Here is a 27,701-nt window from a genome sequence, read left to right on the forward strand (position 1 = left end):
TAATACCTTTCAGTTATAGCCAATGTTATTGACCCTCTGTCTAGCGCTATAGGGTTCCAATTCTCCCTACCCTTCGCCAGCCAAGTCTGCTCTTCATTTTTCAAACATACCGTGACTCAAGGAGAACAAGCTATTCTGTTGTCTTACTGGGAAGAATTCTTCTCATCTAACTTTATTATTTAGAAGTTAGGCATCTAATCCAAGCTTATTGTCTAGATCTCCTGAGTAATAGATGGAGGGAGAAAAGCGCATCTGCAGGACAATTTATTCCATCCTGACGTAGGTGTCTAGGATAGATAAGATTAATTGTCCTCTGGAGGTGCTTGTTTCTCTTCTTTTAAAAGAAGCCTAGTGGACCAGCTTAGCTTTGATGCCTGCCCTTTAAAGTTAAGTGAGATGAATCCCTTCTACTGTTACTTGAAAGACATTTTCAAAACATGTCTACAAAGAGAAAGTTCTCCTACAAACTTACTGTTGGAGAGACTGCAGATGGCCCAGTAATGCTGGAATCCTAGGGACTTCATCAGAGCACAAACTGTCAATTTATATGATTTTCCGTAATGTATTTATCTACCTATACTGCTATCTACATAAATTGTAGTTAGTTTTGTTCTACTATTTCTATTTTATAATATCTAATATTTCTTAATGTACATTCTTAGTATTTCCTCTTCACCTAATTTGATAGAAGTTAATACCAATTCTTACCTAAAACTGCATGATGCAGCTACACAACTTTTCGCTGAAAATGAAGGAATGCTTTTTCAAGCAATTATTTGAAGATCAGACTCTTGTTCAGAATAACATAGTTACTTCAACCCTTCCATTTCTTGCAGGAGCTTCATTATCAAAGGGTCTTTCCCCATCCCAACAATTAATGGGTATAATTAACATTGTCACTGGTATTTGTCATATTAGCTACTTCCATGTAGATGGGCTTTTCATGCGTATATGCAAGTCTAACCTGAGGCACAGCTGATTCTATTACAGTCTAGTAACATTTTTGCTTTTACTTGTCTCTAGAAACTTTATATATATATATATATACACATATACTTACCCATACATATATATGTGGTGTAGTTGTCTATGAAGGGTCAGTTATGTCTGGTTGAGTATGATGTAGCTATTTACTTTCACTCTCTATGTACCTGTTCCTTTGAAATCAGAACAGATATAATAACAAGCTGGGCATGCATGCACCTGATGACTAGTTTATAGCTCGTTCTCTTAGAGCTTACTTCTCTCTTTCTTGTCCTCCAGCTTGGCTGTGTGTTTTAACTCCAGAGCTGCAAAAGTGTCATGAAAAATTTGCCTGCATTCATCTTTGTCAGAAGTTTTCTCAATTACTGTCCTGACAAACTTTTGGGAAGGATGTTCTTGAAACAGCTACATTCAAATACAGCTGGGTTTTGTTTCCTCTTGTTTTGGATACTTTTATCTTGGCTGTTCAAGACTTGTTCATGCAGCTCATCCTTTCTGCTTGACTACACAACCAGTCCATTGCAACCCTCAGTGATGAGCAGATTGCTACAAGATAGAAACTCAGCAATTTTTAGATGGCCCTGCTAATGAATACAGGTATTTGGCACAAACAGCAGTGATGGTTTTCAAGCTGCTGGAGGTGATGACTTTAGAGACTCAAACTTGGGCACAGAGGAAAGATCAGAAGTTACAAACGAAAAAAAAAAATCTATTCCAGGCTTTTGGGCAGGAATCTATTTCTTTCAAGCCTAATTCAAAGAATTTGCCCTATTGGATGTGTGGCAGGGGGAAAAAAAAAAAAAAAAAGTTCTTCCTGTTCCCTCTTGAGTCTAGATCACTTACATTTCCTCAGATGTGTTCTTCAGGCTTTGTCTTCTCAAATAGCTAAAGTTAATTGGATTTCAGAGAATAAACAGAATGAAATGTGCTCAACCCTTAACCTCCTTTCCCTTTGCTATCTCTCATATAGGTTATGCCCATTATTGCTAACCGGCTTTCAGAGAAGCATCCTCCTAGAAATGGTATTACTTACCAGGTTGTATTCAGTGTCACTTGAAATTCAACTGTCTTGTTTTGCTTGTTATTTATGCTTATGTAATGTGATTTAAGTATTTCAAAACTCCTTTCCCCATTTTTATATTTTTCTTACTCTATAACATCTCAGAAAGACTTAAATTCAAAATAAAAGTTTCTGCCCCCCTCTCTTTATTCTCTATTCTCTCCTTGTTTTTTCCTAGCAAGTTTAAGCTTAAAATACCTAAGCCAGAAAGAAACATTACCCACCAGAGACCTCAGCCGTGATGGCAAGTACCTCCTTCCACTGTTCACAGATTTTAGGGTCTTTTCACCTGGTGCTAAGCCAAAGTCAAGGCCCTGTTGAAGCTGGTTCTCTCATTTTGGTTCTCCTTTTAATGCAGAGTGCAAGGCAGCTCTGGAAGATGATTCATTCCCTTCCAAAACATTTATTTGAGAGAAGTCAAGTGATTTACTCCATGGAATTAAGTGCTTTTCTCCTTCCATTGATAATAAAGAGAGCTGAGATGTCTAGCTTAACACCGGATGACTAGCTTTTAAATATCCAAAGCTGTGAAATCAGTTGCAGTCTTATATTACATGGAATATATACTTACAGCCTTACAAACTTACATTCACCCTCCTCCAAACTGCTGCGCTAAATGATTTCTGAGCAAGATATATTGCTAAACTCGATCTGGGCTGCATCAATAATACTTTAAATTGTCAGCAGCTCTGGTACGGCAGCAGCTGTTTGAGTGAAAAGTCCAAGTGATACCCTCATCCCAAGCTTAGGAGTTTTAGCCCCTAAAGAACATTTATCACTTGTTCAACATAACCTTCCAGATATATTGTAATGTGCTCACTATAAGGATTCAGAAAAATAAAGTTTTTGTTCCTGAACCAAGCTCGAACACGTGGGCTGTTTTCGTTGTCAGACCGAGGCATGTAAGCGAAGGGGCTGATCTCCGGAGGATTACTGAGTCGTGCAGGGAGAGGGAGAGAGGGTTGTCCACAGCAGGAGCCTCACGTGTGTGTCTGAATTGCCCTCTGGATCAGTCTCGCTCTACACTACTAAAAACGGAGACTAGCTAGCTAATAAAAGCCCCTAAATTGAGTGCCTAAATTTAGATATTGTCAATACAGCAGCACAGCTGAACTTATGTTTCAACGGTGAATGGATTCATCAATTTGTATTTCCTTTCCGAAATTGCTTCTGATTTATGATCTGGGGATACAAACATTGTGATTATGTGGGCCTTGCTTCTGATCCCTGCTTGCCTGAAGATGCTGATCTAGAACCATTTACGTCAAGCGAGAATTTTGCCTGCAGTCTTTAAAGAAGCATAAAAACTATTTATGAAAGATTTATTTAAAATAGTCTTTTCTTTTCCATTTTATGCCTAAGAAAATTCTTACTGTTCAAGCACTTTGAGTGAGTATTTTAAAATAGCCTGGTGGTAATATATTCCATGTGTACTTGGGATCAAATGCAATTTCTTCTCAGAGATTTAGAAGCAATTATTTTATCCAGGCTCTTTCCCCCTTTAGCCGTCTTAACAATGCCCAAGGTTACTTTAGACCAACACTGATAAAATTCATTCTATGATTAAAAAATAAAATCTGATATCAAAACTCTATGTACACTGTAGACTTCCATTGTTATAGAGTCCTTATTGTCTTGGGTTCATAGGCTGGGGTCTCTGCAATATTAAATTACACTACAGCTCGGTATACTCTTCCTCTCTGCATTTTAAAAAGTGTTCGTATATGATCATTTTAGGGATGCCATTTGAATACCAACACATTTCCAGTTTCTGTAAGAGAAGTGGATGGCAGGTATACAATTATTGATCAAAGATTTCTTTTAAAGATTTTGGCTGTTAGGAAAGACAGACAGTAATTGTTGTGGAATCATCACTACTTTAAAATATCTAGAAATACGCCACAATCAGTTGTTGTCATTATATTTATAAAGGAAACTATATAATGTCTAGGAGCAGCTAGACGTTTTGTAGAGAGAGAGACGCATACACACACAGCACAGCAGCCTCAGTGTAAAGCTGATTTTTACAGGTGGGAAACAAAGACTGCACTTTGCTGAAGATTATACAGGAAGTTTATGGCAAAACTGGTAACAGAGCTCTGATATTTTAGACATGCTATCGTCTACTTCTGACATAACAGGCCGGCCTAAAGTATACTGCAGCAAATACATGTAATTCTTGTGCACCGCAGGTAAGGTTCTTTTTACTGGTATTTCATGTGTGAGTGCACCAAAGTCTGAATACACGAAAGAGTAATTTCTGGCCCAAAGAAAAGGACCAGACAAAAATTAACAAATAGCTGTTGGGTGGATCACACAAGGTTCCCTTTCTCAGACAGCGCTGCTACTCAGGGAATTGAAAACTTGCAGCAAAGTGTTTTCCAGCTGCTGGACAGGCTCGGGGAGGAGGAATTAGGGGCCGAATTCGGGGAGGAAGGGTCTGACGTCGGCCGCCAGGGTGCCCTGCTGCCCGCCGGGCCAGCGCAGCTTGTCTGGTTGTAGGCAGGGCCCTGCGCAGAGCCCGGGGACCGACGCGGTCCTTAGGGCACGGGGACGTGCGCGGGGTGAGGCGGATGCTGGAGAAACACGAGAAGCAGTTTTCGCCACGCGGAAGAGCAGAGGGAAGCAAGCAACCATCGTCAGAGAAAGGAGCAGCGACAGCAGGAGCCTGAGAAGCACTAATCACTGCTAAATCACTGGAAGCTCTCCCCACCAAGCAGAATTGCCACCCCTGCTAACCAGCAGCCATTGACATTAAATATTGTAGAGCTGAGCTCGGTTCTCTCGGAGGCGTGCTGATTAAAAACGCCCTGATGAAATGGCGCGTTCTGCAAGACGTCGTACTTGGTATTTTGTCTTCATAATGCTCTAAATTGCACTGTATACCCACAAGGTATATTGCCATTCTGCATTAAAAACAGGCAGCTGACTTTCAGAAGTGCAGAGCAGCTGCAATACTCGACTGGCTTCAGTTTGCATTTGTGAATGTGTAGAAATTCAGAAAAGAGGCCCTGAGTTTTCATTGCTCGCTGGGTAATAACAAATTGTTTTTCCTTACTCTACCTGTTTTTGAACCCTGTCAGCATCACTAAGTCACACTTAATACTTCTTGCCCAACAAACATTAAAATTACATGATAGGCTGGAAGCTGTTCCTCTCTCATCAGTGTGGGATATTATGGTTCATTTTTTTTACCATTCTGATTTATGATTTCATAGCAGTAGCTCCATTAAAGTCTGGAATGGGATTCAACATCATAAAAGCACAGTGTTTACAATTCCTTTTACTTTAGGACAGTTTTATAAAGTAGTTAAAAAATATTCTGGACTGAAAATGTGTTCTGCAGTCAAGGAAAAATACCTGGTCAAATATTGGAAGGCAGTGAAAAAATTGCATCAAAAGAACTCATTGGTAATCTTAGAAAGATGTTTCTGAAGATGGGAGAAGAGTAGAAGAGTTTTCCTTTTTCTTCTCTACTGCCAAAAATGATCATGGTATGCCCTATGCTAACATTGTTGTCATGAAAAGTTGGAAGATATTTTAGGGGAAAGGGAAAAATATATATAAATGACTCTCTCTCTATTGCTGTGTAAAGTCATATTCTGATTTTTTTCACAAGAATTCAGTAGAATCTTACCCAGCCAAGTGAGACTTACTACAGTTACAGAAAAAATAAATCTTATTCTTTATATCATGTGTCAAAATTAGCTAAACAAATCCCTAGCCACATACAGATATCTGCAGGACAAGGTATCAGATACGCCATGCTGTTTTGATCTATTCAGGCAGTACTGGTACAGCATCCATTATCCAGTCATTAAATACTTACAGCTACGAGAATAATCCCCCAAACTAGAAAAGAAATTCTCAGATAACTGGCTTTTCTTCTAGACTTGCTTATACTGGTTAGGTTGAAGGGTTGTCCTCAATGCTCCCTGCAAACATTGCTTAGTCAGGGTGGTCGAGGAGCCTTTTGTAGCAGATAAGGAAGGTCCCAGGAAGGTGACAGGGAGGAACACATGGACTTAGGGATAGTCAGGTGGATAATATTCTTGATGAAGAAGTTTCAACGTTCAGTGCATTATCCTCTATCTAGGGCAGTGGTGGAACACAGGTTTCCCCATGGAGAAGGGACTCTAGCATGAACAGAGGAGATCCTCTCTGCTTGTGGTGTCCTCTGCTGCTCATGTGGAGTGACTATATCTTCCTGTATGTCCTCTCCACTGGGAAGACACTAATAGTAGCTATACAGGTGGCTGATGCTTCACCCTTCTGAGTTTTTATCCTGTCTTATCCCAGCCTTTATTTTAAGCTGCAGCTCTTTGGAATAGAAATATGTGTTTGTCTTGTGCAGCCTCAGAGATGTTCTCCTTTCTTACCAATTCAGATGAGGTTTAAATAGTGTACTGTCAGCAAAACGAATGAGACACACCAGCCGCTCTTGCTCTTGAGGAATTCCTAGAGATGAGAGGAATTTCGCCCTGCTCTCACCTTGCTATCTTCTCTGATGTGTAGGAGGGAAAAGATAAGTGGGTGAAAGGAAGAAAAATTTATGAGGGGGTTAGGCAGCATTTACCCATGGAACAGGCTATGAAATCACTGACAGGGACATTTGGGCTGTTAATGCTACTCAGATGGCACAAAATTCTTCTCTTAAATAGGCAAGAGAAACCTCACAAACCCAGAGCCATATTAGTAGTCCTAAGAAAGAGCTTTCTCCAAAGCCGTGTGTTTTGTTCCTCTTGCATCCGTAGAGATTCCTCTGAGGCTACAAAAAAGAGACGGCACTGGCACGGTAGTGGAAAATATCCTGCATCCTCTCCGTCACTTGCTGCTGCTTGACTAAATCACAGAGAAAGAAGGCTACTGCAAGAAGAGGAGTGCTGGAAATCAATATTTGATCAGATCTATTTGTGTTTATTGACATAAAAGAATATTTCATAGAATCATTGAGATTGGAACAGACCTTGGGAGATCATCTAATGGAAGCTTAATGTCAGTAAGTGTTTTCTAATCCGATTGGCCCTTTTTCATATACAGAGATGGTCAAAAGGTACTTCTGCCTCCAGGCGATGATGCCAGCTACAGAGGAACTCATGAAAGCTGCTTTTAGTGGCGGCTGACTAAGAAGCTCCCTGGTGCAACTAAACCCTGCTGGCTGACTGACTGGCATACAGTATCCAGACTGATTTTAGAGCTCCACTTCTGGGATGTTACATGATATTCCTATATGGTGCATAGCAAAATTCTCCTGCCTTAATTCTGGGGTTTGTCCTAATGGTGGAATAATTGCTTGTCCAATGAATCAAAATAAAATTAGAGATTTTATTGGTGATACTGATAAAATAGGCACTAATTTTAGGGTGGTTGTTATTGCATTAATTTAGTAAGACTTTTCTTCTTCTATACAGTCAATGTTCACAGGTTACAAACACTCGGTTCAGTTCCTGGGTGTTTGATAAACATATTCTACTCTTGCAAGGAATGATTTTCATTATTTATTTATCCTTGTCAGCTGGAGATCCTGCTCCACAAGAGAGATACGCACATGCCCCCCCCTCCCACCATGCTTTTGCTATTTTGAGGATTTATTGATATGCAGAGTTTGCAGGTGGCTAAGAAGGTGACTCATGTGAAATATTTCTTGTATCTTAAGCAAACACTAGTGGCTCCTAAACTGTCTTTGATTGTGTCCTATCATATGGCTGCTAGTCCCCGTTGTTGTTGCATTGTGACCTTGAATACTAGCATGACCACTGGAATTTCTGTTGGTCTTGCAAACCCATTCATAACTACTGAGCTCCTGGTTGCAGTGATGATCTCTATTTTGAGATGTGATACTCGAGATCGGACATTTGAAAAAAATATCATTAGATAATTTGTTCTTTTTAGGGATGCATAGTGTTTCTCATCACTGTGATACGTATTTGCTTATAAGTAAAAGAAAATAATAGTAGACAGTAAGAGATAGTCCTTCTGTAATATCTAGTTATATTCTAGATATATTTCTCTGTAAATATATTATACATTATTCTCTGAATATATCTTTTCTGCAGTCAAAGCGGCACTGCCAAATTGGATAAAATATCCAATCTAGTTTTAAATTTTTTGGAGTACCTAGTAACAGGAGATTAGGTGCGACACAGCGGATCTCAGAGTGGGCTGGAAAACTTGCTTATGCCATTTCCTCCTGCATGTTATGAATTATACTGTTCTTACGCTGTTGAAAAAGGGGAAGAATGCCTCTGTGCTTGCCAGCACTGTGTATTTGTTGTCAAGTATTGCTATGGTTAGGTAATTTACATAACCCCACTCAGACCCTATGGAGCTGAAAACTCGTTTATCCTTGCGTCCGTAATGGCTGCGTGAATGCTGCGGGAGAGGGGGAAATGGGACAGTGCTGAAAACAAAGGGAAAGACAGCAAATAGTTTAAGTTTTGAATGGTAAAACGCCAAATGATAACAGAATATTGTGTGTTTTGTTAACAGTGCTTTTATATCGGTTATTTAATTTTGGGGACTGTAATAGATAAGCATATGTGACAGAGCAGAGATGAGAAATAAAAAAGTGGGAAGAGAAAAAGAGCAGGTAAGAGCAGGTCTGAGGAAGCAGAAGGTTGAGAACTGGCTGTATGACATAGAGCCACGCTTTAAAACATCTCCACGGTTACTGGAATCTGCGCTGTAGAGAGGATCCTTTAAGAGAGGATTTCTGCGTGCCCAGAGCTTCGTGACCGTTTTCTTTCTCATTTCTGTGCCGTTGCTCTGAGCAGGCTGCTGGGTGTGCGGGTGCTCAGACGTGGCTGCTGTGCGTGCACAGTGAATCCAAAATGTCTGACAGGCATCGCTCTTCCTGCACAGGGATAACTGTACGGCACAGGCTGCTTTGGAGGAGGGGGTTGCATTTTTTTTTTTTTTTTTTTTTTCCAATTCATGGAACAAATTTGTTAAAGAACCAGAATGTGACGCTTTTGTGTTTCACCTAAACTGCAGGGAGGGAAACCGTATTTTTTCCCTTTCATGTCATCAGCACGTTTTCTTTATTCGTGTAACAGTAGGTGTCATTTTTCTTTAATTATGCCCAGCTATCATATGTTGCTTTTATTTGTTGAGGATGTGAGTTTCAGGGAAAATAATTTAGACAGTTCCATTTTTCAGGCAACAATACACTAAATCCTGTGCTTACAAATTGCAATTAGATAAGAATTCTTCTTTCCACAATCAAATGTGGCAGTTTCTTACTGGAAAGTAATGATGAATCAAACTTATAGTGTAAAATGGGAAGATCAACACATTCAAAGAAAATGTAATGAAGAAAATACACTTTTATGGCTTGGCATTTTAAACATCCTCAGTTATATATCACTGAGGCAGCATACAAGAGTGTAAGTCTTTCTTTGGGGATGAATACAGATTAATGCAGCCTCATTTCTGTGTCAGAATTTACTTCTTACTGTGTGGATATTTCTTCCCACACCCCCTACATATCCCTGTCTTCTCACCCCCAGAACTTAAAAGTACTTTAAACATGTTTAGCCTGTCAACAAGCTTTTGCTAAAGAGTTTTGTAGCCTTTAGTAATGACTTCTAATTTACGTGACTAATTATCCCGGGATAAATAGAGATGAGGTGCTTTAGGATAAGGCTAATCTACATGTCTGCTGGAAGCTTGAACGATGCATTTTATAAAGATACAAAACTCAGCAATTCAATGAAATTACGGTTGTGACAAAAGGCAGGCACATTCGAAATGAAGGCAAAGACTTCTCTTCCTAAGCTGCTGCAGTTGGACGCGAGAAAGACGCTGATGGCACAGCATGGAAAGAAGTATCAGCCCCAACTCTGGAGTGTGTTTGGATCTATATTGAAGCTTGAATAGATTTCATCCGTTTCATTTGCATAGGTATATTTAAATATAGAATTGCACAATGATTTGCCCATCTTCATCATCCATCTTTTCCCAGTTGTGTTGTCCTGTTTGTTAGAACATAGCAGTTACCCATCTCTCACCACCTTACCCCTTTCCAGGCTACGGGATAAATGAACAGTAATGTATGTAATTATATATATATACCTACAGCAAAGGATGGTCTCAACACAGCGGACTTGCAGTCTGAGGTCTCAACTCAGCAACACATTACCCTGCATGGAATAAACTTAAACCTCTGACACAGAGAAAGAATGAAAGAAAGGAAGGGAAATGCCCATTTTGCAGAGCTGAGGGGGTCAGTTTTCAGAAGAGCTCTTCACTTAGAGCTTGATCTCTACAACTCTTTGCAGAGGAATAGATAGGTAATTTAGGAAGTTTAGCCTCATATTCAAAAGTGATTTAAGGCGTCATACTTAAGGAGGTTTCTTTTGTGAAGTTTTTTTGTAAAGTCAGTTGCAGATAGGTCTATTGTTGCTCTAAGCCAGAAAGACTCTTTTCAGCTCTTCTCTGTAAATTTTGTGGCTCTGCTAGTAATTACATCCCACACTAACTTTTTTGAATGATCTTACAACCACAGTTGGGTCTCACCTGCCAGCTCAGAGGTGGGCAACGCTAGCTTGTCTGCACTGCATCTGGTCATGTGGACATGCTTTTAATTCTTCCTGATGTGGCCGCTAAAGTCAGCGTCTTCAAAAGTGATCAGCTCTCTTAAGCGTCTCATTTCTCAGTCTGAGGTGCTCAGAAAGGCTAGACTTTCAGGATCTGCAAAATGGAAAATTAGACTTGTGTTTAGATATGTACCCAAAACACTGTGTTGCTTGCATGAATTGCTTTTGAAAATATGATGTCTAACTCTTTTAGGAGCCTACAGTGCAATGTTTAAGACATCCAGAGCTAACTTGCCCAGAGCAGGGAGAATGACAGATTACTCAATTCCCATTTCAATTACTTAACCACAGGATCATCATTCTACTTCAGTCAAATTGTGGTATATTGATTTCTGTTATGACTCAAAAGATTTTAATTTTTAATAAAAAGTTAGCGTGATATTCTCTTTATGTATATAAATCCAGAATAAGCTGCCTTTTGTAGACAGGGTGGTTAAATTGAAGGACTCCATAACACCTATAATGTTTATAAAGAGCGCTCCCTGAGTTCATGTACCTCCTTGCTTAACTTCCCCACAGGACAGCAGTAATGCAAAAGCCTTTGAGGCATAGATGAGAGAATTGTAACGTAATGAACTTTTAAATTTCAATAACCGTCAACAAAAACTGCTAAAAAGCTCCCACGGTACAGAGTCAGAGCTTCTGAATATCAGCTGGTGTAAATTAATTGTAAGGAAGTAAAGGGAACAAGTAAACTAAAGCCTTTTGCTCTTTCCTATCCCAGCAGATTAACATTAATAGTTTTTTATACTGATAAGTACTAAGGACCTTGCCTTAAATAGCTTGTAGGGTCAGCTAATTGGCCCCAAACTTCATTTTTCTGAGATACCCAGCAACAACAACGAGGTAAAAAAAGTTGCCCTTGCAAATCCCAGCTCTGGCATCAGCGGAGATGCCCCGTGTAGTGAGTTTGCTCATGCAATCAGTGCTCGGGGCAGCGCTGCTTGCCAGGTGATCAGCATCTCTTAGAATCCCTGGGTCCAGGCACAAAATTTTACACCAGCAACCCCAACAGTGAAACAATTTTCTCGGTGCTTTTCTGTCCCATGGCTTAACTCTAATCCTGAGCTTCCATTAAGAGCTACAAAATCTAACCTGGTCTTTGTATTAAAGGGAAATTTCTTGGGGACCCTCTGTACTTTCTGATATGCTTCCTAAGGGACTGACAGTGAAAAAAACCCACTCTCCATGTTTGTACTTTGGCCAGTCCTCTGTCACCTATTTTCTTAACTAATCCTGTGGTTTTTGTTCCAGCCCATTACAAGTTGCCTCTATTTCTGGCTGCTCTTAGCCAGTCTTGTAACTCTCAGCCCACAGCAAGCTCTTGGGGAACTTTGGAGATCTGAGTTGTTCCTCTTGCTCCAAGATCCCCGCAGAAGCAAAAAATAGTGTAAGTAGCACCAAAATGCAAGAGCAGCAGCCTGCTGTATATCAGTAAATTAAGACTTTTGTGCAAACAGATTCTTCCTTAAAATAAAATAAAATAAGACCAGTCTGCGTTACTAATGTCGCGGTTTGCAGTCATGAAAGCAAAGAACCCTTACGACAAGCTTTACGATGGTGATCTGTGATGCTTATTTTTGTTGCCAAAAGAGGGAGCCCTCACAGAATTATAGATGCTCTTAGCTGCATTATTGCTTCTGTCATCTGCTCTTAAAAAAAATTGGAATTTAGGAGAGTGTGCTTTTCTTACAAACTTTAGGGCCTCTTTGGTTTAGCAAAAAAGAAGTTTTTGGCCCAAACAATGTGACCTGTGAGATTTTCAATACATTGCCCTCCTTGGGGTAATGATGATCTCAGATAACAGGGAAATAGAGTAAGCTTTTCATTTTCGGAGTTATAAACCTGGCTGATAGTACTGAGCACATGATGTAGTTTCATTAAAAAGCATATTTTAGCCTTTAGTTCTAGAAATAACAATCCTGACAAATTGGACACTGGTTGGGTACTGAACTCATTTTAAAAAACACACGATTTTGTCCATTATATTTATTATCTAATTTGGGTTCCTTGCTGCCTTCTGTTTATGTAAGCAGTAAGTAGCAAAACCTTGTATATTTGTAGTATCCAGTTCAACTCTTAGCCATCCCAGAGCTGTTTTTTCAGAAAGACAATGTTTGAGAAGGGTGAGTAGGATCGCCAGCTGGTCTGGCACTGTGAAGGAAGATTAGTGCTGATCTGATCTGTGATCACTTGTATGGAGTCCTTCAATGAATGTTATGGGGACCTGGAAAATTACGCAGCTTTTGACTGATTTTTTAGTACCACTGGATTAGGTTCAAAGCAGTGAGAAAATGGAGCCACTTCTATTCCTGCTTATCTCTAGGGGAAAGCCTTTGAAATGGTTCTTTTCCAGAAGAAACTGCCACAAATAATAAGTTTACTGAAGAGGCTTGGTAAGTGTTGATTCATCGTTTACCCTTACTCCTTTCTGGGCTTGAACTGGCTAAAGAAAATTCTGGCCAAGAGAAATTGCAGCTATTTTAGCTGATCCCTGCCATCTTTTCTGAACTTGTACAGTTTCCTAGACTTGTAGTTACCTTCTGATGTATTTCAGCCTAATGGTCTCTATTACTCTATGGCTTAAATACTCTATTTCGTATTTTCTTTGTTTTGCGCTGTAGCTCTCTTTTCCATTGGGAAGTTGTGTGAGTGGCTATGACAGTCTGGCATTTCTTATCTCCCCCAAATCAAAGCCAAACTTACAAAATAGCTTAACTTCATGGGAGTTCAAAGCCAGTAATTGGGCAGGGGGATTTAAAAAACTTCTTCTATTTGATCATTTGAAATCTTTCTTTTGCCTTAATATTTTAGATGTAAATTCAGAAGCTCTGGCATGACTTGCTGTGGAAGGACCTCGGTGCCTTGGACCAGATCCTCAAAAATACGTTAGCACTTAACAGGCAGCTGGGTGCCTAATTCACTCCTGGGTCGGCTGTTCTTGAGAATGTCACTTCATATTCATAGCTCTTGGCAAGACTGAAGCTTTATATAGCAGAATTGTTATATCAGAGTGAAATCCAGCTTAGAAGCACACATTGATGATTCGCTGTTAATAGGTGTTGTGTGAAGATTGCTGTGTGATTATTGTATCATCATAGCATAGCAATAGTGAAATTCAGAATATATGCAAGGAGTAGACTGGCTAAGACAGGAAAGATCACATTTAGATGATAAATTTTTTCTCTCTTTTCCATTATGTTCTTGTTGTCTTTTTGAGTGCTATTAGTATTCTTAGTGCTCTGCAGAAACATAAGGGAGACTTAGGGCAAGAGCTAAGTCAGCTGCAATCAAAGTGAGAGATAAAAAAGAAAAAATCAACCCTAAAACAATTCTCTTCATTTTATTTAAAAGAAGAAAATTCAGAGTTAAGACTGAAATGGCCAAAATGGGTGTTTCTGACATTTTATAGATATGCTGCATAGGTAGTGTGCCTCCAAATACTGGATGCTCCTATATACCATATGTGCTGCAATTCCTAAGCAATACAGCAGATGTTTTAGGTGATCAATTCAGAACTCACTGGCTTTGTTTAGTTCTCTCTATTCCCAATTTTATATGATGTGAATGTGCTTGTCATCATAAGTAGAGGAATAGTTCCATATTTAAAAATCTGTGCATAATTCAGAGTTGACACAGTAGCAATTCTAAAACACTCCTCAATCTAGAAAATATAATGCTCCTCAGAGCTCAAAATGCTTAATTAGAGAAAGTCATGGCCAGTAAAAATTAGCTTTGTGTGGCGTGAATCAAAACCTGCCCATTTTTGGGAGCCTAGGTTTGTTGTAGAAGGTGGATGAAAGCTGACAGTTCTGATTTCTTTGGTGAACAGAGGGCCAGGCAAGCTGGAGTTTTTTATTTATTTGTTTTTAAGAAAAGTTTCATCGAATTTCTGTGCAATCTCCTCCAAATTTAACTTCCTAATAGCACCTTTTTATCATCAGTTCTTCTCTTAACACGTTCTTCTTTGATACCTCTTATGCAGAAAATGCTTTCCCAGCTCCTGGTATGCAGAGGGCCTTTTCTGCCCCCAAGATCATCTTTAAACCACCTTTTTTCCCCCCCCCAAGGAACCTTTTAAGAGTAATCCTCAATGATTTTACTTAGTCTTGTGGGTCACCTGGGCTGGAGAACTTAACAAGCTCCTTTTGGAAACACTAGTTGTATTATAGTGCATGAACTGGATTATCTATTTATTTCAGGGATATAAAATGGCTTAAGCTCTCATTCTTTTTACATTTGTGACATAGCATGAGTAGGTGTCTGATGCCATGACTAAGGCCATAGAGAGACCTATCTTCTAGAGCAACCCCTGAAGCATAACCTGGCCATCTCCTGATGCCCGGTGGCCTGTGCAGAGGCTGCTGGGACTCACGAGGGCAGCGGTGGCTGTGCTGGCCCATGGCTCAGCTCCGAGTTCGCAAAGCACAGGGCTGCAGCTGAGCTACATTTCAAAAGAAAAAACCTTGTCTGCCTTCGGTGCTCGAAAGAAAAATTTAAAGTCACCGGGAACAGGAGTGAATCTGACATCTAATTTTACCACTATAAATTGGAACATTTACATTTGTGTTGGTCTTAAAAAAAAAATCCTGAAATATAGCTGTCTGACATAAGAGAGTTCAGGGAAAGAACAAGGATAAATTTTCCTCATATACTCACCTATGGAAACTTTGTTGACTTTTCCTGCAACTGTGAAAGTGCTTTGAAATGATGGACTGGTAGTTCCTCATGAGTTACTCTTGATACACCAGAGCTGTTTTGCTAACTACGAAATATGCACTCTTGGGGGAAACAAAATACTTTTCCAAACATCAATCCGTACACTTTGTTGCTGTTAATGTCTAGCAAATTAAATTTTTAAGGCTAATATTCAGTGAATGTTGGGACTGCATTGAATTGGATGTCTGGAATTCTTTTAGTAAGTAAAGATTGTAAATAACAGCGGTGGAAACAGTTTGAATATGGAATTGTATTTTTCTGAAAAGCTGAGGTTTAAGAGTGACTCACAAATCATAAGTAAGCAGCGCATTTGAAGTTATCCAGATAAACGTATTTTCTGTTTAACTCAAAGAAAAACTGCTTAGCAGTAGATTCATGGCACATATATTTACTACTTTCTCAGTGTTAGTGTTTGTTACATGTACATGAATAAATCTCAACTTTTGTCTTTCAAAGCTGTGATTCTGCGAGACATTGCGTGCTTTCAATAACTGCCTCGGCAAGAAGCGTTGAGCTGGGCTGAACCCTGAAGCAACAGCACACTGAGAAGCAAAATCCGCAAAGTTTCAGTATAAAAACTGATTAATGTGGCATTTGGGTCCCTCCTCTGCTCCTCAGAAGGTGCTGAGCAGCGCTTCTGGTCGCGTTGAAGAGGGTCTACCGGCTCGCTGGCAGAAATGACCCATCTTGAAAAACTAAAATAATGGGGTGCTTTGTGTGCTTTCCAAAACAGACTTAATTACTAGTCATGATGCAGATTTTTTTTCATAAGCTTTTGTTCTGTGTTTTTTAACCTTTAGATATATCAGATAGATAGGACGTCCCTGATGAATTGCTTACAGAGCAACTGTAAAAAGTGATAATTGGAAACAGTTAGCAATGAGAAGACGATTTTAGACCTCTTATCTCTGTTCACTGTACAAGACAAATGTTACTCCCTATTTTATTAGTCAGAATAACCTGACACCTGATTAAAGAGAGGAGCAAAACAGTAATACATATGAGCAGCCTCATTCTCTTAAGCAGCTCTCCATTCAAGTCTGCTCTTGGCTAAACTAACTCAGTAATTTTGATGAACCAAAGTTTTATTTTCCCCTTGAATGTAATATTAATATGACAACAGCTATCTTCAACAGTAAAACAATAAAAATGCCTCTGGAATAGTTTTTCTAGTTTAAAGCATCCAGAAGACAGGTTTGGGCTAACATGCCAAATTTCAAAAGTGAGACCAAAATGTTCAAATCTGAATGTATAAAGCTGGACGATGCCTGGGCACCAACACCCTCAATTTTTTTGTTTTTACTAACGATCCTAGGGTGACAACCGTGGGATTAAAACGGACTGATGCGAGGTAGTGTACCGGGGCAGCATGACCCTGTAAGGGCTGTCGGGAGAGTCTCAGCACTGCATGGGGAATGTCTTTGGGAATTCTCGTAGAGGTGGCACCTGAGTGGACCCTGCTCCAGATAGTGTGGTTCAATATGTTTGGATACAGGGATTTAGCAATAATCTGAGTGTATGCAGTAGAAAACTGTGAACAAGTTGCTTTTGAAATTGTGAGTGAGAAACTGTTGGGTCTGTTTGGAAAGTGAGATTGTTCTTTTACCCCTAGGATAGCTCATCCTCACTGCCTCCATTTCACTTCTCCAGACAGTGCTTTCAATGTCAGCAATTAAATATGCAGTTTTTATAAGAATGGCAACTGGAATCTCCTAAACCATTTGTTAGTTAAATTTGACAAGCCTGTTTTGAAAAAAAAAAAATAGCGCTAGGAAAACTAACTCACTGTTGTAGATTGTGAAAGGAATGAGACCCAAACTGAAATTAGATGAAAAGCTTGAAATTCGATGAGACCATGGTAGTGGGACATATAAATGTATATATTTGTTCACGCATAATAGATTCTAATTTAACTTTTCGCTGTTATTTTGGTCATGTTATCTTGACTTACATACAATAAACTAGGAACTTTACACAGTACGCAGGGAAAGGTTATCAAAGTAATCTTCCGAAACTACAATGTGGAAACACACAGTTTTCTCTGCCCTTCCTCCTGCCAGTCCCCCGTTGCGGTGTGAGTCTCCGTCTGTAACGCTGCCTTGACAGCAGCAGCAGGACTTGGAGGGATGGAGTTAGCTGCCCCCTTGCTGCAAAGGGAAAAATACTGATTTTGTCCATCAGTTGTGCACATTTTTGGAACTGGATGTTTTCAATCTATTGACTTGCATTGCAATAATATTAGTAGCTTGAAAATGTGGATGAAAATGAGCTACAGCCCTTCAGCTGAATGGATGAAATGAGGGAAGAAGGAAGGATGGAGGGAAAGGGAGTGTGACTGGAGTGGAGGGCCTGTGAATTTATTGCTGAAGATTAGAAAGTGAAATCCTCCTGCAAGGGGTATTGGAAATCGGTTGCATTGACTCCCCTCGTGCTGATTTCCTTTGGTTCCTCAAAGCGGTGCTTCCTTAACTAGGAAACATGTATTCTGCCATGTTTCTATTAGTGACACAATGGTGGCTTGGTCCAGGGGGGCAATATTTCCACGGGCTACGATGGGTGTGACAGCTCAGAGCATTTCCCAGGTTTTTCTTCAATATCTACATCACATAGCTTATATTGATTCCTCAGCTATAAGTGTAACGTGTATGCGGTTTTCTAAATATTTACTTTGCTCTGTACAACACAGGAGTGTATAGACACACCTAGGGACGTACATGCCTGCACATATGCAGATGAGTGTTTGCATGTGTCGATCTGTGATTGTTTGTGTGTATGTATTTAAAAATTTAGTTGTTGTAACTGCAAAAATAACTTTCAAAAAAAAAAAAAAAAGAATAAGTTCTTTCTTTTCCTTTCGAATCCTTGTAGCTTGGAGCTGCAGGTGTGTGATTACTATTTGTTTTGGGGTGTAATGGTGATGGCTCACTTGGAAGAAATCACTGAAGAAGGATCAGTTCTTGAAGATGATACAGACAGTAGATCTCATGTACAACATTTTCCATATATACAGTTCTCTCAATATTTACTCTACTTTGTGTTATACAGAAAGCCTGACTATTCAGGGCTTATAGGCAAAAGTTTGGATTACTTTTAGAGCCAAAGGATGCTCTGCTGAATGTTAACTTTCTGAGATATTTGAATGGGAGATACCAGAAATACAACGTACTGTTGAGGCTTTCTTCTAAATAAAACAGCATGCACTGCCACTGAATACAAGTCACTTAGTTGCCTTTTAACATTGTCATCTTTGAGTAGAAAGAAAATATATTTTGAGTGTTTGCAGAATACCATCAACCACTAAAGCTGTGATCTGGAAATTCCTGTGCTGTGTTCTCCCACATCTCGCCTGCGTCTCTGGCAGACTCCAATACGTTAGCAGAAAATAAGTCCTAAGGTAACAAACACAATCAAATAATTCACACAAAATCAGAAGCTGAGGCAGGGAGCTCTTGGAGGGGAAGGAAAGAGGGAGAGAGGCTCTGGGGAATCAGAGAAAACAGCAGCTGAGAGAAGTTGTCTTCTCTCATGTTTATTTCCATGCTGCTGCTGGATCAGAGGGCCTTTTTAACACATAATTCATAGGTTTTATGCATGAAAATGCAATCATTTGGAGAAATTTTATATTCAGAAGCAATGCTACTCTTGCACTGCATCTTTTATATATTTTTTTCTTCCTTCCATTTGTATTGCCCTGCTTATGGTGTGAAACCACAGGAGTCCTGTTCCTTAAAAGTTTATCAAAGATGCGTTTCCTTTGACTGGACCCAGGTGTATTAGGAAGCGGATCCTGTCAGTGCTGTAATTCAGAGCTTTGTTTTCAACTTAAGCTGCGATCCTGATCAGAATGCTAATGCAGGAGAGCCAAACCGAGCGCCAACGAGAGCTGCTCCCCAGTCAGAGAGTATTAAACTTCTTCAGAAGAGCGAATCTTCTAGAGAAAATATCTCATGTTGTGGAAAACTCGTCCCCCTACTGTCCTTCCCAGTGACTCCCTCAGAGTTCTCTTTTTTTTCTCTTTTCATAGGATTTTTTTTAAATGATTGGTAATTTTTTTGAACCTGTCGGTGGTCTTACCAACTATGCTGGCTATTTGAGAACTGTGCCATTTTGTATAGTTAAGTATCAATTTTATGGAGAGAGCAGGACAAATGCTACAAGCTGACGGTTGGGCTACTCATGTAGGATATGGGAGTTGGAGCTTAAGTCCCAGCTTCAGTAAATATTTAGTTATTTATACATAGCAAAAGAAGGAACAGCAGAAATGATCCGTTCCTCAGAGCACTCAGCTGGGATGAAAGCAGCTGAAGTTGAAGCTCCGGGACCAGACTACTTGAGCATGGACTTGAACCTCTTGATTTTTGCCTCCTTCAGTATGTGATCACAGTCTGCCTGCAACTACAAGTTTGGTTTTAAAATTGTATATGTTGGAGTTAATCTGTCTTGTCTGTTATCTAAAACAACCTATAAACAGTGGCTAGTTAGTCGATATCCTATTACTGGTATAGGTAGATATGCTTTGTTTCTAATTAAACATTCATTGAACACTGTTCCTTACCTCCCCAACAAATGGTGGACTCTCAAAGTTCATAATTACTTTCACTAAGCTGTCCCTTTTTTCTGCCCAAATGCCTCTCCTTTCCTTAATAATACTTAAAGTAAGACAGAAATTCACAGCTAAAGAATAGCTGTGCAATCACTTTTGAGCTGTGCTCAGAAGCAATCTGCATCTGGTATAGATTTTTGTTGTTAATGGCACTGTGTGGGGTCTGTATAGTTTTTCCTGCCCTTGTTTACTCTTTTTTTTTCAAAATAAATAAAATGTAAAGAGACGAGTTTATTAGCTCCTGCTGCTTACTGTGTACTTTAAGACATAATCCTCTGTTTGTGGCATTACAGTAATCTGTATAGGCACTAAGTAATTGATGTCACAAGCACAGGATTATAACCAGAGCTGTACAATTTACATAATAATACGCCCAGCTATGAAAAACCTGCATGGTGTTTTGTTACCAAAACAAACCCTTTAAAACGCTGAGCGCCAATGTGGAATGACTGGATCATGAACCCTTGCAGTATTTATGCGTGCAGCCACCTTTAGGTTAGCGGAGCTGCAAAGAGGCTTGATTGAAACCTGGACGTAGGATCAGGCTGCCCCCTGACCACAGAGAAATTGGCCTTATCCTCTTCTTTTGCTTCCTGTAGGCCCAACACTCCTGCAGAGAGCGTATTAGGCTATGGCTGTTTTACTCCTTTTTTTCTGAGCCTTTATTGAGGCAGAAATAGGCGTCTGCATGCTCATGTACTCTGGCTTCAGGGTGACTTTAGAGTATTAATTTGTCTCAGCATTTCACAGAATCACAGAATAGCTGAAGTTGGAAGGGACCTCTGGAGATCATCTAGTCCAACCCCCCTGCTCATGCAGGGTGCCCTAAAGCACGTTGCACAGGATTGTGCCCAGATGGATTTTGAATATCTCCAGAGAAGGAGACTCCACAACCTCTCTGGGCAACCTGTTCCAGGTCTGAAATAACTGGGAAGATACGAGCCTATGAAATTGGGAGCTCTGAGTCAAGTTGGTCAAGTTATGGTACGATGAAGTGATGGGGTTTCCTTGCCATATGTTGACAGGTGAAAAACAGAGAGCATTATTAGCTACTCAAGCACGCCCACTTAGGCACATCCCTCATAGTATGCACTGTATACGCGTGGTATGTTATAGTAGAATATCATTAAAGCATGCTGTTACTCTGAAGCTATCTTTATGTCTTCCCTGAACCAGACAAGGACGCTTACTATTTTACAGATGGAGAACCAGAAGTGCAAAAAACCTAAGAGGCTTTCTGTCCTCCTAACTCTCACTGGTGAAGTTAAGGATCACTTCATTCCAAAGCTCTTCATTTCTCCTCTCCTTCCTTCCAGACACAAGGGAGTCTAAGGACTTCTTGTTATGATTGCAAATATTTATAGAGAATGTGAAATGGTGGATTTTTTGGCGTGTTTCGGAGTGGTTCAGTGAGAATTTGGCTACCATCTTTATAAATGCTGTATATGTAAACAAGGCAACTTATAGATAAAGCACCAGCAGATGTCACTCAAGAGTATGTGGAACAGATTGTGAGCTTGTGTGACCAGGCTGGTCCAAGCGCTTGGCCTCCCATGGCTGTTGCTTTGGGCAGAGATCTACTGCTTTCGGGAGTCGTCTGCTCACCAGCTGCTCTATGCACCTACCACAGGTATTAGAGAGTATGTGTTTATGGTGGCCCAAAGATGCCTTGCATGGTTTTTCAGTTTTTCCATAGCTTTCATTGTGGTAATGATCTTTCTAAATAGACTTTTCAGCACAATGAGACTTTAAGAATTAGGAAGGAGCTTTGTAGAAAATAATATATTATGCACGAGTGTTGCGCTCTTGAGACAGATATTTAAAGGGGAGAAGAAATGTTTTAACTACTCATTTGGTAGCATTTCTGAAGAAAAAGAAGGTAGCAACTGTTCTTTGTACCTAGGTTTTGTGAAGCAAACACAGGTGTCAGATACGAAGTAGCAGAATACGTGAACTGGAAGGATGAGTAATGCAGCTTAATGGATCCACACTGTCTTTTATCATTTGGATGCAGTTTTGATTCTAAACCAGAATCGAATTACCAAATATTGCAAAGATCAAATGTCTGTAGAGGTCACTGTTAAAATGGTTTAAAATGTTCATTATGGCTCTTAGTGTGAGTGATAACATATCCCAAACCACTTTATAAATGTTCCCCCACACCTATATTATCAATAATTGATTCCACAGCATAGGCTACAGCAGATGCAATTTACTGAGATCCTAGTCAAGTGTCAACAAGCTGAGGGCTTCGTTTTATCATGATACCATGAAACAGCAGCAGCTAATAACAGAGGAAGTGGAAAATGTGAGATTTTGCTTCATTATACAAACAAAAGCCTGTGATTTCAGGATGGAAAGAAAAGGTTATTGCTTGGCATCATAACATGATTAAAAAAAAAAAAACAAACTTAAATCATCGGATTATCCATTTTAACTGGATTTGACTTATTGGCTTATTGAGGTCATCACTAAAATCGAGATTCACTCTTTGGAGATGAGTGATGCTGTCTGAATGTAGGGAGCATACAAGCAGAGAAACCTGCATTTCAGAAAATAAACAGATATGAAATGTGCACCTAATTATATCTACTCTTTTCTAATACTCTTCCTTTACCTAGAGGTAGAAAATTTATTAGCTTATTGATTAATCATAAAATATTTCTTAAATTAAACTGTCCAACAATCTTTGCGAGTACAAACCACCAAAAGGAATCACAAAACAATTTGTAAATCCCAAGACTGAGCCCATTTTAAATTCTGCAAAACAAAAATCATGGGCTTAGCTGACTCCCTTCACCTCTGCATTTCTCACGCATCCTATTGACCTTTTCTCCCTGTGCAGGAAGGTGGCAGCTTCCTCCCTCACCTTGTCCATGGTAGGGAGATTGGGGCTAAATTCTCCGTTTGATGCTGCCAGGGCACAGAGCATCAGCACCCCAGCCTGCCTCTGATGCTCAAATATTTTGCATCCCAGCATCTTGTGAAACAAAACTAGGGCTGGAAAAGATCCAAGGACTCTCAGCATTCATCTTCATTCCGCACCACGTCAAGTAAAATGTGTTGGATATTTACATCTTCATCTTCCTGACATGTCATTGTGCTGAAGTTTTGTGGTGTTTAAACCCCTGTATTACAAGATATTATGTTGGAAGTGCAAGTAGTAGCGTTTCTTGGCTTTTATTAAGTGTCGCTTAGTCCATCCTCCCCTTCAAAGGGTCCTTTACCACTTGTCAGCTCAATTTTGAAGGCTTTCCATTAGTGCAAGAAGCAATATCATTATGATTTGCTACATGTGAAAATTACATTTCTCTTCTACTAGAGATAATTATGCGTATGAGGCAATATTTAGCTGAGGAAGATTTTCTTTAAATATAAATTAAAAAGAGTTTACGCTCCTCTCTCCCAGAAGTCTTTTGCACACGAGCAGAGCGCACCGAGGTGCACAGCTTGTTCACCTATCATGTAGCAAAGCGAATGGGTGGGATGGAAGCTTTTTTATCCTCTCCCTCCCTGCACCTTCGTCCTCATCCCTCCCTTCTTCTGTAAATCCCTCCCTGTGCAAAACAGAGGAGTCTCACGGTGCTGCTTGTGAGCAGCAGCGTTGTGCCATCCACGCTGCACCAAGTCTCGGAGTTGGGATCAGTTTGATCCTTTGTCTGAACTTTTGGGTTCTGCTGTGATATAGTGTCAGATGATAGCTTGCAAAGGTATTGGTACTACTGTGCGTGGGACTAATGAAGGCTGTAGAAATGTGGAATTCAGCTTGGCAGACGCTTTGGTATGTACCCAGCTTTGTTTTGTGAGTAGATGCGTGGGTTTCAATTACTCTCGTGTCAACTCAAACAGTTGGTTTATAGAAGAGGAATGCTGCTTTAGAAGAAGTTAAAAGGAAGGGGCAAAATTAGCAACAAGTTGTTACAAAGCTCCCAGGACAGGGGGAAAAATCATGCACTTGATTTTGATTTTAAACTCTCTGCATTGCACAGCAGATTGAAGGTGATAGGGAGAGGCGCCTAGTCCAACCACATGCAAACCAGAGGAGAGGGATCAGTAGGAGAGACTGGGTGGGACAAAATGCAGTAGGGAGAGTCCCAGGCTGCTGGCGAGGCGGTCCTCGCGGTCGGCTGCCACCGCTGGCTCTGCCCCACGTCTCTGCACAACACTGGGGCTTGTAGACACAGTGCTGGAGGGAAGGACACCTTTTGGATCCTGCCTGGAGGAGGAGTGTAGGAGGAAGAAGATGACTTTATAATTGCTTTTTTTTATCACTCTTTTTGGCTATATTGACTTTATACTTGACACAGCTTTGGCTGGCAAGTGAGGCCCAGATACATTCAGAATTAGATATGACTAGGCTCATTCTTACATGAGAAGAAAATCATCGGTTGCTACAGAAACAGCTCCATATCAGTCTCGTGGGGCATCTTAGCATCTGGCTTTCTTTCCTTCTCTTTTGCTAATCTGTAGATAAGAGTCAAAGCAAGTGCAGCACATCCCACATCTATATAAAAGGTTGGAGGAACTCTGCAGAGAGCAAAGTGTGAAAGAACATCTTGTAGATAAGCTAAACTTAAATGAATGAGTTAATTTACACCACCCCAACATTTTTTCTAGTTTTGTATCTCTCCCTAAATTACTTGAGGAGATGAAAATTAAATGACACCAATCAGTAATTATTTTGAAGGTCATCAATATCAAGGAAGAGAAGGAGATTGCTTGAAAAGAGAGTTACTAGGAGAAATTTAGGAAACAACCTGAAATGAGGTGAGTTTGAATCTGTGTCAAAAAAATTGCATACCACAATTGAATAATCTTCCAGACTTGGTTTTAGGCAAGTTGTTTATCTTGATAAATTAAGGAACAATTTAAAAATAAGTAAGTGTGTATTATGGGTGAACAGGGACCATTCTGCACACTTAGACTTTAGCTGGGCTTTTTAACTGGTTTTCTGAAAGTAATGAATTCTTGATGCTTAATAGATTAATATTTATTAAATGAATCAATGCTTAATTTATTAAAAATTTGCCTTCCTTATATTTTAATATGATTTATTACTCATCAGTGCTTATTGCATTAATTAAAGATCATGTTAATTCTGTGGAAGTGAACACAATCCACTGCAGGTTTGCTGCTGAGCCCTAATGCCCTGTAGGGACTGTGCCTCTGGATAGCACCAGCGATGATAGAAAAATGCACGCAGTAGGAAGCTGGTATGAATCACTGACGGTCTGTGTTTGCCTTTGGGCCTTTGCATAGCCAGCAAAGTGAAAATAAGGCTACTGCCCCTTATGGGTAGGATGAGATTATAGCGATGGAGATACTGTGATGATGCAGGGAATCTTGGTTTGCTGCTTATAAGTTATGGTTGATGCTGTGGAAATCATTTTAATGTTTAGCATGGCATGCCTTTTTGCCAATGTAGCTGAAATCCAGTGTTACTGATACGGGAAACTGTCACCTCTCCCCAGACCAGGGGTGATAGTCATCACATTTCAATGATCAGGTGGGAATTCTTGGGACAGTAGCTTGCCTGAAGACTGAGACAGTCCCAAGCATTTCTGCAGGGGCAGGTGTTTGAGGAGTGGAAAATTACTAAAGGCAGAACAGAAAAGCCAGACATCTTGTGGAGCTGAGTCTTTCAAGAAATCTGTCAAAACAGGGAGAGGGTGATCGTGCTGGAGGGGGGGGGCAACAGCTGCAATTTGCATCTTTCAGCACTGAAGGGAGAAGAGAATATACAAAGCCCCACAGCCATGATATTTCTGACGCAATTATTTTATTAATCTTTGTGACACTTGTAATGTCTCTCTTTTCAAATTCAAATTCTGTTTTTATAACTACTCATAAGTGTGCCTGTATGTTAAAAAAAAAAAAAATCTCTGCAGTTACTAGGCTGCTTGCATCCAGCTGTGCCCTGGAAACTGCAGAGAGCTGGCCTCTGAGATCTGAGAGCAGGGCTGAACTTCTGGAGATTCAGAATGCATAATTAGTGCATTTCTGCATGCTTCATTGCATGATTCTCGATTGCACTTTAGTGTGTCCTCCTCCCTGGATTCGAGTGAGTATTCACACACGTCCCTTGCAGAGCTAAATTACAAGAACCTCCTCAAGGTCTGTTGAAGGTGAAAGCAGAAGAAGCTTAGCTCTGTCACTGCCCCCGTCGGGTAGTGACCGTCCTCTTCCAGCTGGGTGAATTTGAGTGGAGCCAGTGCCAAGGACGCGGTAGCATTTCAAATCTCTTGCAGCAGTTAGGTGTTAGATGCCAAAGACGCTGATCAGGTGGATCAGTGCTGATCCACCTGAAGTCAGAGAAATAACTTGTGCTTGAAGTTTAACATATGCACAGAGATTTCCAGGATCTGGAATTAGTTTGTTTTTTCAGGGCCAATTTGAAGACAGTAGGCAAATGTGGAAAAAATTATAAACTGTACATCTCATCTGGCCTATAATAAATTCATTCTGTTTCCTATTTTTCATACTATGTGCTTTTCTTCCCCTATCAAATTCGGCTATTTGTGTTTTTATTTTATGTTTATTCTAGCACCAGTTAATAAACTAAGTCAGCACTGGGGCCCAGTTGAGCTATATGCCTTTCTTTCTATTCCTGCACTCTACAGTTTGTCACCTTCTTTGATATAGGATGTTTATATTCCACCTTTTTCCCCAACAGAGTAGCTTTCCGGCAGCATAGATTTTGGACGTATACTTTTTAAAATTTAGCTGTTTTGTTGATACACAGCCTTTGGGGTTCCAGTTGTGCTGAGAAATACAAGCAAAGCTCTTGGCCCAGTGGGTGCTAAGCCTTGGCATTTTGTAGCTTTGTACGCATGGATTAGGACTAAGGCACAGTATCTGTTCAAAACTTAACTCATTAGGAGCAGTTTCTTCGTATGGCTTCTGCTGGGGAGGAGAGTGCTTTGTTCCTGCTATTTTGCTTTCTCTCTCCCTGGGAAAGGAGTCTGAGGTGGGCGACCCTATGAGGGTAGGGACAGCATTTATGTCTGGCTCTTGTGGAGGTGGCACTTCTGCTCCCTTTTACCATTAATATGGCACACCTGGCCAGAGGCTAGGTGTATGCTGTAATACGACAGTATTTTATAATAAAGTAAACATGATCTACTACACTGCTAATGTCATACTCAAAATGACTTGTCAGAGGCTCAAGAACAAGGAATAACCATGAAATCAGACTGGAATGAGGTTTCTCAGAAGTATTATTTGCATTGTACATGAGTTAAGGTACTGAAGACCAGAAAGTTTCAGAAAAGGTGTTTTTCGTCCTGACAACCCTGACAACAGCAGGCCACATTCTCTGTTGGGTATACAGCTCAGGTAAATTCAGTGGATGATGAACTGTGTCCATGGACTTCAGCCAGGGTTACTTTACTTATAGAGAAATAATGGATTTGGAAAGGAGTTTCATCAGTCATAATTTCTAAGGAAGAGTGTTCACTGTGGGGAATACCAAGTCAATGTTTCCTCCTCAAGGACTTTCAGCTGTCACCCAGGGAATACAGTGAATGCAATGATGAGAATTAGATTAGAAAAAGATCAATAGGGCTGACAATAAATGAAAGTAACACAGACGTTATTGAGCAGATTAGGAGAGAGAAATTAAAGTGGACAGTATAATCTGCAATGCCAGCTAGACATTTTAACGTTGGGCAAAGATAGTTTTAGGGAGAACAAAGTAGTTAGAAAGTGCTTGGAGGAGTAGGCAGTATCAATATGTCTG

At 40.1% G+C, this 27,701-nt stretch overlaps 1 protein-coding gene across 2 annotated transcripts in view; it reads left to right on the top strand.

Annotated features, from left to right (window-relative positions):
* Positions 1-27,701, top strand: part of BEND5 (BEN domain containing 5) — a 592,354-nt gene that overhangs the window by 468,203 nt on the left and 96,450 nt on the right. The window lies entirely within an intron of this gene.

This window comes from Rhea pennata, chromosome 8, assembly GCF_028389875.1.
Source record: "Rhea pennata isolate bPtePen1 chromosome 8, bPtePen1.pri, whole genome shotgun sequence".
In the NCBI taxonomy this organism is placed as follows: Eukaryota; Metazoa; Chordata; class Aves; order Rheiformes; family Rheidae; genus Rhea; species Rhea pennata.